This window comes from Panthera uncia, chromosome D1 (genome assembly GCF_023721935.1).
Source record: "Panthera uncia isolate 11264 chromosome D1, Puncia_PCG_1.0, whole genome shotgun sequence".
NCBI classification, from domain to species: domain Eukaryota; kingdom Metazoa; phylum Chordata; class Mammalia; order Carnivora; family Felidae; genus Panthera; species Panthera uncia.
The window spans coordinates 4,171,000-4,183,030 of record NC_064808.1 but is presented as its reverse complement, the minus strand read 5'-3'; the positions used below and the strand labels follow the sequence as shown (position 1 = coordinate 4,183,030).

The window sequence follows — 12,031 nt, the reverse complement described above, 5'->3', positions numbered from 1 at the left end:
GCTGCTGGGGCTACACAGACAGACCATGTCTGTCCCGAAGGCCCTGCTCTCAGGCACCTCTGACTCAGGAAAGGATCCCAGACAGTCTAAGTACTCGGGAGCACTGGCCCAGGCATCAGGGGGGCTTCATGGAGGAGAAGGGAGGACGGGGCCTCCCTTTTAGGCATTGCCCACCTATGTTTAACCCATGCTCAGCCCTGGGTGAGTGCTGGGACCCTGGCGGGGATCAACTGTGAATGTGGAGGGTTTCAGGTGCTGGAATCCAACGGAGTATGTTAGGCGGAGGCCCTCAGGCGGGGAGGCAGGGCTCATACCCCCAGGCGGAGGTCTTCAGAGGGGAGGCAGCGGTCAGTGCCCCTGGAGGAGGTATGATGGCAAGAGGCTGGAGAAAATTCCAGACGGGTGGCATCTTCAACAAGTGTTTGTGGAACACCTGCTATATGCCTTCCTGGGTGTCGGGGACCAGTCCCTGCCTCCTGGAACCTTCCAGCTGGTGGGAGATACACATTCAGCAGACCCAGAATGACTATGGAGGAGAAGAGGCTGTCAAGAGGGAGGAGAATGGGGACCTTGCTGTGACTGGGGGGCTGAGGAAGTGGCGTGTGAGACAAGACCAGAGAGACGATGGGAGTGACCGCCTGAAGGGAGGGGTGGCCAGCAGGCAGAGGGGACGGCCCCCACGCAGCCCCGAGCGGAGCTGAGGACCTGGGGAGTGGTCAGCGTTCAGAGGTGAGTGGACACCAGCCAGGTCGTCCAGGGTGGGAAGGGCTCCTTGTGAGGGTCCGAGCTGACCACTTGAAGGTTCGGCCTCCAGCCGCCTCCAGCCCTCTGTACTTGGGGCCTCCCCTCCTGGAGGCCAGGGGAGTACTACATCCCAGGCGGCATCTTGCGAACATCCTTCAGATACAGGAATTCTACCATCTTCTGTAAGGTCCTAGAAAAGGCCTGTAGGCCTGGATTTCCCCACGCACTCACTGTGTGACCCCTGGCAAGGCATTTCACCTCTCTGAACCTCGGTTTCCTTATCTGGAAAATGGGGGTTGACCTGGGCCTCGCGGTGCCTTTGTGAAAATTAAATAAAGGGCCTAGCAGTTTCCTGGCACTTAGGAAGGGCTCGAAAAACGGTGGGTATCATGTATGATGAGTGACCCTGTGCTCACATGACCATATAAGGCGGGAAGTGGTTAGAGATGTGTGCCCCGAAGTTTGAGCCAACGTACGAGGGGTGCCAACTGGTCAGGGTCTAGTGGCTAAAAGTGTTTTCAATCACAAAGCGAAGACTTTGTGTCCAGGTGGAGAAAGCGTGGCTTGGAAATCCTTCCTTACTTGTGTTCAATGAACAGCAGGCATGCTAGGGTGTTCATCTTGATGCCCTTGACTTGCCCAGCCCAGCTTAGCCAAGCTGGAGCTCCAGCTCCAGTGTCTAGGATGGCCAGGTGGATCAGTGGTTGACAGATGGATGGATGGATGGATGGATGGATGGATGGACAGGTAGCTGATTGAATGGAAGGGTGGGTAAACAGGCTAGTGGTTAAACAGTTGATAGGTGGATGGATGGATGATTGTACCAATAGATGGTTGGGTGAATGGATAGATGGATGGATGGACAGGTAGAGATTGACTGGTCGGGTATATGGGTAGTTGGATGGGTGGGTGGATATATAGAGAGGTGGATGTTTTGATGGGCCGCTGGTCAAATGTTTGGCTGTCGGATAGGTGGATGATTGGGTAGAGGGGTATATAGATGGACAGACAGAGAGATGGATGGAGGTAGGTAGATGGATGGGTGGGTGGGCCGCTGCTGAAGGCCTTAGATTCCTCGTAAAGAGAGTCCATTAGCGTGGAGACCATATCTTACCTGTCCTGGTGTTTGTCGTGATGTCTAGCCCACTCACGGCCTGACACGTACTAATCAGTGTGTGAATGAAGCGTCGTGTCTGTCTCTATTCTGAGCTGTGATTCTTTAGAGGGCGAAGATGATGGCCCCTTCTCCACCCGTTCCGCCCAAGTCAACCCAGGCTTGGCCCCAGAGTGGAAAAGACAGACAGCAACAGTGTTGGTGAAGACGTGGAGAAGTCGGGGCCTTTGCATATGCTGCTGTGGGGCTTATAAAACGGTGCAGCTGCTTTGGAAAAGAGTTTGGCGGTTCCTCAAAATGAGCTGCCATGTGCCTGGCCAAGCCCACTCCTAGGGGCGTGCCCCAGGGAAGTGAAAGCATGCGTTCGCACCAAAAATTTTCTCATAAATGTTCACGGCAGCATGCTTCATAAAAGCCAAAAAGTGAAACAACCCAAACGTCCCTCCGTGTAGAAATGGGTAGACAAAGCGTGTATATCCAGGTAATGGAATACTACTCGGCATGGAAAGGAATGACGTACTGATATACGCTAAAGGGTTTCTTTTTGGGGTGATGTAAATGGTCTGGAATTATATCATGGTTGCACAACATTGCATATACTGGAGCCACAGAATGTACACTTTATTTTATTTTATTTGAAAATTTTTTAACATTTATTTATTTTTGAGACAGAGAGAGACAGAGCATGAACGGGGAGGGGCAGAGAGAGGGGGAGACGCAGACTCTGAAGCAGGCTCCAGGCTCCGAGCTGTCATGACGCAGAGAGCCCGATGTGGGGCTCAAACATACGAACCGGAGCTCCGGGACCGGAGCTCCCGGAAGGACGAGCTTTTCATCTGTAACCAGCTGGGGAGCAAACCCAGTCACCAATCCCTGAATGTTCCAGCAAATGTTCCCCAAAGCGGAGCCAGCCCCCCCTCTGCCCGTGATAGGCTGGAAGCCCAACCTTTCTCTTAGGGTTCCTGCCCCCATGTAATTAGAGGGGTCACCAGAGCTACCAAGCCCCTGTGGGTCACTGCGGTCACCCTGTGCCAGGACATAAAAACTAGTGACTCAAGTCCCCACCTAGAGCAGAATCATTACAGGCACGCGCTCTGGGGCCAGAGAGCCTGAGTTCAAATCCTGCCTTGGCCTCTTAACCAGCCGTATGTCCTTGAGCAGGGTGCCTTCACCTCTCTGGGCCCCAAGGTCCCCATCTGTGAAGTGGGAATATTGACAGCATCTACGAGGTGGCTTCTTTTGTGAAAACCAAATGAGTTAATATAAGTGACATGCCCGGGACATGGCTCGGAGAAAGCTCAACGCTGGGGGTCACTTGTCACCTCCCCAGCTGGAGGGGCTCCCAGCCTTTCCCCAACCTAGCCGTCTCCCCTCCCCCACACCTGGCTGCACCAGCTCCCCCGAGCCCCCAGCTGCCCAAAGAGGGGACCTGCCCTCCCCTCCCCAGGGTCCCTCCTCCTGACCGCGGGAGCCTCTTCTATCCACCTTCTTGGGGTCGCAGAGCTATACAATCAAAATGCCCACGGGGCGCCTGGGTGGCTCGGTTGGTTAAGCATCCGACTCTTGGTTTCGGCTCAGGTCGGGATCTCAAGGTTCACGAGTTCGAGCCCCACGTCAGGCTCTTTGCTGATGGCGCGGAGCCTGCTTGGGATTCTCTGTCTCCCTCTCTCTCTGCCCCTTCCCTGCTCACGCTCTCTCTCACTCAAGAACAAATAACTAAACATTAAAAAAAAAATGCCCAGCCCGGTCACCCCAAAGAATATGGAAGCTGTTGGTTACAGGAAGCTTTCAAAAGAGCAGCTTTCTTCTTGCCGCTCTGGGATCTACAGGATGCCCGGTGTCTCCCTGGCCCGTTCTGTGACCCTCCTACGGCCACCGTCCCGGCGGCCTGCACGGTGAAACACCGCGGCCTGAGGGTCCTGCCCTCCGCCCCCCAAGCCACCGGTCAGGGCACAGAGGAGGCTCACAGGCCTCAGCCCTGCCCTGCAGTCACCCGGGGTGGCCCTGTGAAACCCAGGAGGACGACAGGGGCTTCCGGGCTCTGCCACTCTCCTCTCGGGGACCGGTGGCCCCTTCCCGGGGCGTTCCGCACACAGAAGCCAGCTGTCCTCTAGGAACCCAAACTGCCAACCAGCGACCCCAAATCCAGTGCACGAGAGACCCTCCTCACGGGGCCTCTGCTTGAAGCCCGTGGGGCAGAGGCTTGTCTAAAGGGCCGGCCAGGCCAGGCCACCCAGAGCTCCAGGCTGGCCTCGGGGCATACACTTGGTCCCGGCTGGCCACCCGCCGGGCTGCCGGAGGGTGACCGTGGGCGACACGTGAGAATGAGCAACACTGCTGCCCGTGTTAGACGGCAGACTGTGTCACTTCCCAGGGTACAACATGTGCGGAGGTCACCCTGACTGTGTGAGCGGACCGTGGAACTCACAGATGCCGGGGACTGCTTGCCACATTCACGGCTGCCCTTGTCCCAGACTCGGAGGGCTCCCGGGTTGCCGCAACCGTGAGTGCCCCCAGGGAGGGCACCTCCCTCCCGCGGGAAGTCCTCCGGGTGGATCCTGAAGGCCTGACGTCTCCCCTGCCAGTCTGGACCCGGAACCGCTCTTTGTCTCGTGGCAGGTCAGCCGGGTGATGCCGTCCCGGGGGCCCAGAGGCCCAGCCCAAGCCTCATCCTCCCGAGGCTGCCCGGGAAGGGGCAGAGGGTCCGCGGTGCCCTCCAGCCCCTCAGTGACCACAGCACCGCTTTCCGCTCACCGTGTTTATTGGTCCCCAAGGGCAGTCCTCTCGAGGGAGGCACGCTCATGTCTAACGGGCGCCGAAGACAGGGCGGTTCACGTGCTCAGGGGAGGCCAGGAAGGCCTTGAGCCTGGGCCGGGCGCTGAGGCGCGCCTCGTAGGCCGAGAGCAGGGGGAGGGAGTCCAGGCAGCTGGGGGCCAGGGGCTTGAGCAGGGTCGGAAGAGAGAGGGAGGGGCTTGGGGCACCTGGGTGGCTCAGTCGGTGAAGCGTCCGACTTCGGCTCAGGTCATGACCTCGCGGCTCATGGGTCTGAGCCCCAGGCTGGGCTCTGCTGACAGCTCAGAGCCTGGAGCCGCTTTGAATTCTCTGTGTCTCCCTCTCTCTCTGCCCCTCCCCCGCCCACGCTCTGTCTCTCTTTCTCTCTCAAAAATAAATAAACATTAACTCCTTTTTAAAAATTTTTAACGTTTATTTACTTTTGAGAGACTGAGAAACAGAGCATGAGCTGGGGAGGGGCAGAGAGAGAGGGAGACACAGAGTCCGAAGCAGGCTCCAGGCTCCGTGCTGCAGGCACAGAGCCCGATGCGGGGCTCGAACCCACGAGCCATGAGATCATGACCTGGGCCAAAGTCAGACACTCAACCAACTGAGCCACCCAGGTGCCCCCAAAATCAACAAACATTAAAAAAAACAAAGAAAGAAAGAAGAGAGAGGGGCTGCAGGGAGCCAGAACACTGGCCGTTCCGGTGAACCTGCCGACGCTCCCCCGCTGGGCCTCAGTGTACCCTTCTGAGAAATGGATCTATGATGGGCAGGACCCAGCACTCACCTGGTCGCCCACAATGAAGGCCTGGTCCCCCTGGTTCTGGATCAGCAGGGTCTCGAAAGGCTTCAAGTGACCCGGCAGCCCCTGAATATACTGGGCCTTGCCCTCCTCCTGCGAAGGGGGGTGATTCAGCGGCAGCCCCCGGCACGCCTGGCCGAGGTGACCTCCCGGGCCCCGGGCCCCGAGCACCCCCGCCCCTGCTCACGTAGTCGCGGTGGATGAGGCGGCCGCAGAGCCAGTGAAGGTCCTCCAAGCTGTCGTTCCCCACGTCCACCAGGCCGCCTCCCGCTCGTCCTTGCCGTAGAGCCCTGGGTCAGCAGCCGGGCAGCGGGTCAGGTTCAGTCCAGGCTGGTCCTCCGCTGCTCCTCTCTCTCCCCCAAACGCCCGCCGGCCTCGGGCTGGGGCCACCGGTCCCTCGGTCGGGAGGGCCTGCTCCACCCGACTCCCATCTCCAAAAGCCCAAGGGGCCCGCCCGGCTGAAGGCCAGGCCTCTCCCAGGTCCCATCCTAGGTCTCATCCCGAGACTCAGGGATTCCCGGCCCAGATGGCCCCAAGCCCCCTGCCCCAGATCTGTCCACCCGCAAGTGCGAACCAAGCCTCTGGGCGTGTGCCCTAGGCCTGAGGAGTAGCTGTCTGTGGGGCCGGAACAGAACTCGGCCGTGGGGACAGGTGTGTCACGTGCAGTGCAGGACCGCACAGGGACAGGAAGCGGTGGCGGCAGGCCACAGCCGCAGGCCTCTGTCCTCTCCCCCTGGGTCCTGCAGAAGCGAGGGTAGCCTTGGCCCGGCTGCCGCCACTGCTCCTCTGTCCCCTTCCCTCATTGTCACATCCTCCTGGGACCCACGGCTTTTCTAGACGCCCCGGAGGTAGCCAAAACTGAGGCAACCACCTCTCTAAGCCACGGTGCTGCCAGCGTGGTAACGGGCCACAGGCTCGCTCACATGAGCGCAGGTTTTCCAGATTCAAGAGAGGCCAGAACAGGAAAAAATGGGCAGGAGGTCGGCTTGGAAAGCCCCTGGTCACACCTGCAGTGGCCTCTAGGCCTCCACCAGCTCCCGCGTGGGGCCGGTGGCCTCCTCTGAGCTGTCACCCGGGAAGCAGGCACAGCAAACCCACCTGGCCCTGCCGGGCTGGCAATCCCAGCCCCACGACCCGGAGCCCTCGTCACCCAGGCCCTGCCCCTTCCTCTAGGGTCATGTGGCCCGACCTCCAGACGGGCAGAACTCTGGTCCTCAGGTGCCCCAGGACACCTGAGTGGGACCCGTCACGTACTTCGCAGGACTGCGCTGCCCGAGACCTCAGAACTCACCAAGGGTGTGCCCCAGGTGTCGCAGGAAGGCATCGGACTGGTACAGAGCGAGGTCCCCATCCTGGAACTTGGGGAGCTGCTCGTACAGCTGGGGGTGGGGGGGGGGGACAGCCCCGTCAGAGATGCGGAGCTTGGCTCCCCCCCCCCCCCCCCCCCCCGCTGCCCAGCCCCCGGCCCCCCTCTGGGCACGGCAGCCACTCACACAGGAGGCCTTGAGCGGGCCCTGCAGCCAGGTCTCCTTGGTCACCACCTCTTCCTTCCAGCTCTGGCCCTGGTCGGCCAGCAGCATGCGCATGGCCTCGCAGCGCCCTGGGGAGGGGAGGACAGGGTGGGGGGATGCGGGGAGACCCCAGCCTCAGAGCACCCTGGGGAGGGGTCAGGAGTGGGGCGACAGGACAGAAACTCTAGCTTCGGAGTCTGCTGAGAAGTCGAACTGCGGAGAAAGATGGAGATCACGGCACCGGTGCAGTCTGGGGAGGGAGACGAGGGGTGCAGACTGCAGTCCGAAGTGCCCCGGGATGGGGACAGAGGCAGATGGCCAGAGCGCAGCCAGACGGGGGCCAAGAGGATGCAGCCCCGGGGGAAGGCCAGGCCTGGGGCCGCCACCGCCATCCCAGCCCCGCCCCCATGGCCCTGGCCCGGGGGGGGGCGGGGGGGGGGGGGGGGAGCAGCCTGGCCCATCCGTGCCCCTCACCCTCCTGGAGGAGCAGGGGCCGCACCTCGGACGGGGAACTAGACGATGGTGTAGGGCTGCACTAGGAGAGACAGACAGACAGGGTGGTGAAAGAGGCCCCCCCCCCCCCCCCGGGGGCGGGGGGGGGGGGGGGGGGCAGGGGTCAGACCCCTGGGGGAGACCCCCCCCTCCCAGCAGCCTGCGGCAGGGGTGGGGTCAGACCCCTGGGAAAGGGGGGTGACTCAACCTCGGCCCCGGCCCCCACCTGGCCCAGACCCTACTCGCTAGCGGGCCGTGAAGTGAAAGAGGCAGGAAGTGGCAAGGAGCCCAGTGACCTTATATTTCTGGTTGTCCCACCCCCTCCTCCCTTCCCGCCACACCCAGGAATGCGCCAAGTCACTGAGCGCAGTTCGGGCCTGGGTAAGGCTGGGTGAGGATCGGGCAAGGCCGTACAGGCTCACCTGCTCCTCGGCAGGGCTGTACCCTACCTGCAGGGCACTGACTTTCGCATCACACAGCCACTACCCCGTCCAGGCCACACCCAAACACACAGAACTCCTCAGGGCCCACAGAGGGCCAGGTCTGAGGACCTAGCCAGCGGCTGGGGCCCCAGCACCGGCACACAGCAGGTGCTCATTAAATGCTTGTTGCAGGGGCGCCTGGGTGACTCAGTCCCTCAGGCGTCCGACGTCCCCCCCGGTCATGACCTCCCGGTTAGTGAGTTCGAGCCCCGCATGGGGCTCTGTGCTGACAGCTCAGAGCCTGGAGCCGGCTTCGGATCTCGCTGCCCCTCCCCCCGTTAAGATTAAACATTAAAAAAAAAAAATGCTTGTTGTATGAATGAATGCAATGTCAACAGACACAGCCCTTTATGCATCCTCTCTCTGAGATAATAATTGTGGCAAACCCTCAGGGGCTGAGGCCTGTGTTGGGAACTTGACGTAGATTTTACAACCGTAGGACTTGGGAGGGCGAACTGAAGCACAGAGAAGTTAGCTGACTTTCTCAAGGTCACACAGCTAGTAAACAGGATTTAAACCCAGATCTGGCTAGCTTCAGGGGCCTCACTTTTTTTTCCCCCCCAGGGGCCTCACTTTTAACCCTCGGCCTTTCTTCTGCAAAGCCCTGTCATCTCCAAACCATTTTTTGACAGAGTCTCAGTGCTGTGCACTCTTTAAAAACTGACTGGACCTGGGGATACGGGTGGACAGAAAGACAGACAGACTGAGCTGCAGGACCTCTTGGCCCTGAGAGGGCTGTGTGTTGCCAGGGGAACCCAGTGCCTGCCTCCACCTGGCACCCCCGGCCCCCTTCTCCTGGCTGCCCCTTCCTGGGGGGTGGGGGGTGGCCCACTGGGTGTGATGGTCCTTCCCCGGGAACCGGAGCGTACCGAACCGGATGTCTCAGCCTGGTTTTCCTGCCAGAGGCACAAGGACACAGGAAGGCACCCTTCCCCTGGGGAAGTACCCATCTAAAAGCCTGGGGGAAAAACCCAAAGGCACCTAATCAGGAGAATCCCTGAGCCTCATCGGAGCCCACAGCCGCCTGGGGCTGGGGGGGTGGGGAAGGTGGAGCCAGAGTTGGGTTCTATCCGTGACTCACAGCTGGAGGAACATCTGCCCAGCACTTAGCAGCTTACAAAGAGCTTTCATACAAATGGTCTCACTTTATCCCCACCACATCTTGAGAGGGAGGGAGGCTTGTTCCCATTATCCTGACGGGGACACCAAGGTTCCCCGGGGTTCATTCACCCGCTCTGGCCTGGAGCACGCGTGCCCTCCCTTTGTGGACAGGCATCAATGGCCTGGGGGACCCCTTCCTGTCCAGCGGGCCAGCCTCCTACCGGCTCATACCCTCCAGCCATCACGCTCAAGTCCCCTGGGCTGGCTGTCCCCCAGGTCCTTGGGGCTCTATTCTGTGGTGTTCCAGCTGGCTGCTTTTACCCATAATCCTCTGGCTCCACAGGCAATGCCCGTGGACTAGTTCTGTGACCCCCCTGAGGCCTCCCCCTCTGAGGTCCAGAGCAGTTTTCCCAGCCCAGTGAGCCAGGAACCTCCCTGTGCCCATGCCCCCACCTTCAGCCCATGTGTATATCAGCACCTGTCTTTGGCATTTCTTTAAATACAAATAAACAGCTTTATTGCTACTTAAGTTTCGCTCTTATAAAGTGTACATTTGGGGCGCCTGGGTGGCTCAGTTGGTGAAGCGCCCGACTTCGGCTCAAGTCATGATCTCATGGTTCGTGAGTTCAAGCCCCACATTGGGCTCTGTGTATCATGACAGCTCCGAGCCTGGAGCCTGCTTCGGACTCTGTGTCTCCCTCTCTCTCTGCCCCTCCCCAGCTCATGCTCTGTTTCTCAGTCTCTCAAAAGTAAATAAACGTTAAAAATTTTTAAAAAGGAGTTAATGTTTATTTATTTTTGAGAGAGAAAGAGAGACAGAGCGTGGGCAGGGGAGGGGCAGAGAGAGAGGGAGACACAGAGAATTCAAAGCGGCTCCAGGCTCTGAGCTGTCAGCACAGAGCCCAGCCTGGGGCTCAGACCCATGAGCCGCGAGGTCATGACCTGAGCCGAAGTCGGACGCTTCACCGACTGAGCCACCCAGGCGCCCCAAGCCCCTCTCTCTTCCGACCCTGCTCAAGCCCCTGGCCCCCAGCTGCCTGGACTCCCTCCCCCTGCTCTCGGCCTACGAGGCGCGCCTCAGCGCCCGGCCCAGGCTCAAGGCCTTCCTGGCCTCCCCTGAGCACGTGAACCGCCCTGTCTTCGGCGCCCGTTAGACATGAGCGTGCCTCCCTCGAGAAGACTGCCCTTGGGGACCAATAAACACGGTGAGCGGAAAGCGGTGCTGTGGTCACTGAGGGGCTGGAGGGCACCGCGGACCCTCTGCCCCTTCCCGGGCAGCCTCGGGAGGATGAGGCTTGGGCTGGGCATCTGGGCCCCCGGGACGGCATCACCCAGCTGACCTGGCACGAGACAAAGAGCGGTTCCGGGTCCAGACTGGCAGGGGAGACGTCAGGCCTTCAGGATCCACCCGGAGGACTTCCCGCGGGAGGGAGGTGCCCTCCCTGGGGGCACTCACGGTTGCGGCAACCCGGGAGCCCTCCGAGTCTGGGACAAGGGCAGCCGTGAATGTGGCAAGCAGTCCCCGGCATCTGTGAGTTCCACGGTCCGCTCACACAGTCAGGGTGACCTCCGCACATGTTGTACCCTGGGAAGTGACACAGTCTGCCGTCTAACACGGGCAGCAGTGTTGCTCATTCTCACGTGTCGCCCACGGTCACCCTCCGGCAGCTCGGCGGGTGGCCAGCTGGGCCCAAGTGTATATGCCCCGAGGCCAGCCTGGAGCTCTGGGTGGCCTGGCCTGGCCGACCCTTTAGACAAGCCCCTGCCCCATGGGCTTCAAGCAGAGGCCCTGTGAGGAGGGTCTCTCGTGCACCGGATTTGGGGTCGCTGGTTGGCAGTTTGGGTTCCTAGAGGACAGCTGGCTTCTGTGTGCGGAACGCCCCGGGAAGGGGCCACCGGTCCCCGAGAGGAGAGTGGCAGAGCCCGGAAGCCCCTGTCGTCCTCCTGGGTTTCACAGGGCCACCCCGGGTGACTGCAGGGCAGGGCTGAGGCCTGTGAGCCTCCTCTGTGCCCTGACCGGTGGCTTGGGGGGCGGAGGGCAGGACCCTCAGGCCGCGGTGTTTCACCGTGCAGGCCGCCGGGACGGTGGCCGTAGGAGGGTCACAGAACGGGCCAGGGAGACACCGGGCATCCTGTAGATCCCAGAGCGGCAAGAAGAAAGCTGCTCTTTTGAAAGCTTCCTGTAACCAACAGCTTCCATATTCTTTGGGGTGACCGGGCTGGGCATTTTTTTTTTAATGTTTAGTTATTTGTTCTTGAGTGAGAGAGAGCGTGAGCGGGGAAGGGGCAGAGAGAGAGGGAGACAGAGAATCCCAAGCAGGCTCCGCGCCATCAGCAAAGAGCCTGACGTGGGGCTCGAACTCGTGAACCTTGAGATCCCGACCTGAGCCGAAACCAAGAGTCGGATGCTTAACCAACCGAGCCACCCAGGCGCCCTGTGGGCATTTTGTTTGTATAGCTCTGCGACCCCAAGAAGGTGGATAGAAGAGGCTCCCGCGGTCAGGAGGAGGGACCCTGGGGAGGGGAGGGCAGGTCCCCTCTTTGGGCAGCTGAGGGCTCGGGGGAGCTGGTGCAGCCAGGTGTGGGGGAGGGGAGACGGCTAGGTTGGGGAAAGGCTGGGAGCCCCTCCAACTGGGGAGGTGACAAGTGACCCCCAGCGTTGAGCTTTCTCCGAGCCATGTCCCGGGCATGTCACTTATATTAACTCATTTGGTTTTCACAAAAGAAGCCACCTCGTAGATGCTGTCAATATTCCCACTTCACAGATGAGGACCTTGGGGCCCAGAGAGGTGAAGGCACCCTGCTCAAGGACATACGGCTGGTTAAGAGGCCAAGGCAGGATTTGAACTCAGGCTCTCTGGCCCCAGAGCGCGTGCCTGTAATGATTCTGCTCTAGGTGGGGACTTGAGTCACTAGTTTTTATGTCCTGGCACAGGGTGACCGCAGTGACCCACAGGGGCTTGGTAGCTCTGGTGACCCCTCTAATTACATGGGGGCAGGAACCCTA

At 60.4% G+C, this 12,031-nt stretch overlaps 1 pseudogene; it reads right to left on the bottom strand.

Annotated features, from left to right (window-relative positions):
- Nucleotides 1–5,079: 5,079 nt before the first annotated feature.
- On the bottom strand, nt 5,080–9,266 carry LOC125911140 (glutathione S-transferase P 2-like; annotated as a pseudogene).
- Between the last annotated feature and the right edge of the window lie 2,765 nt (nt 9,267–12,031).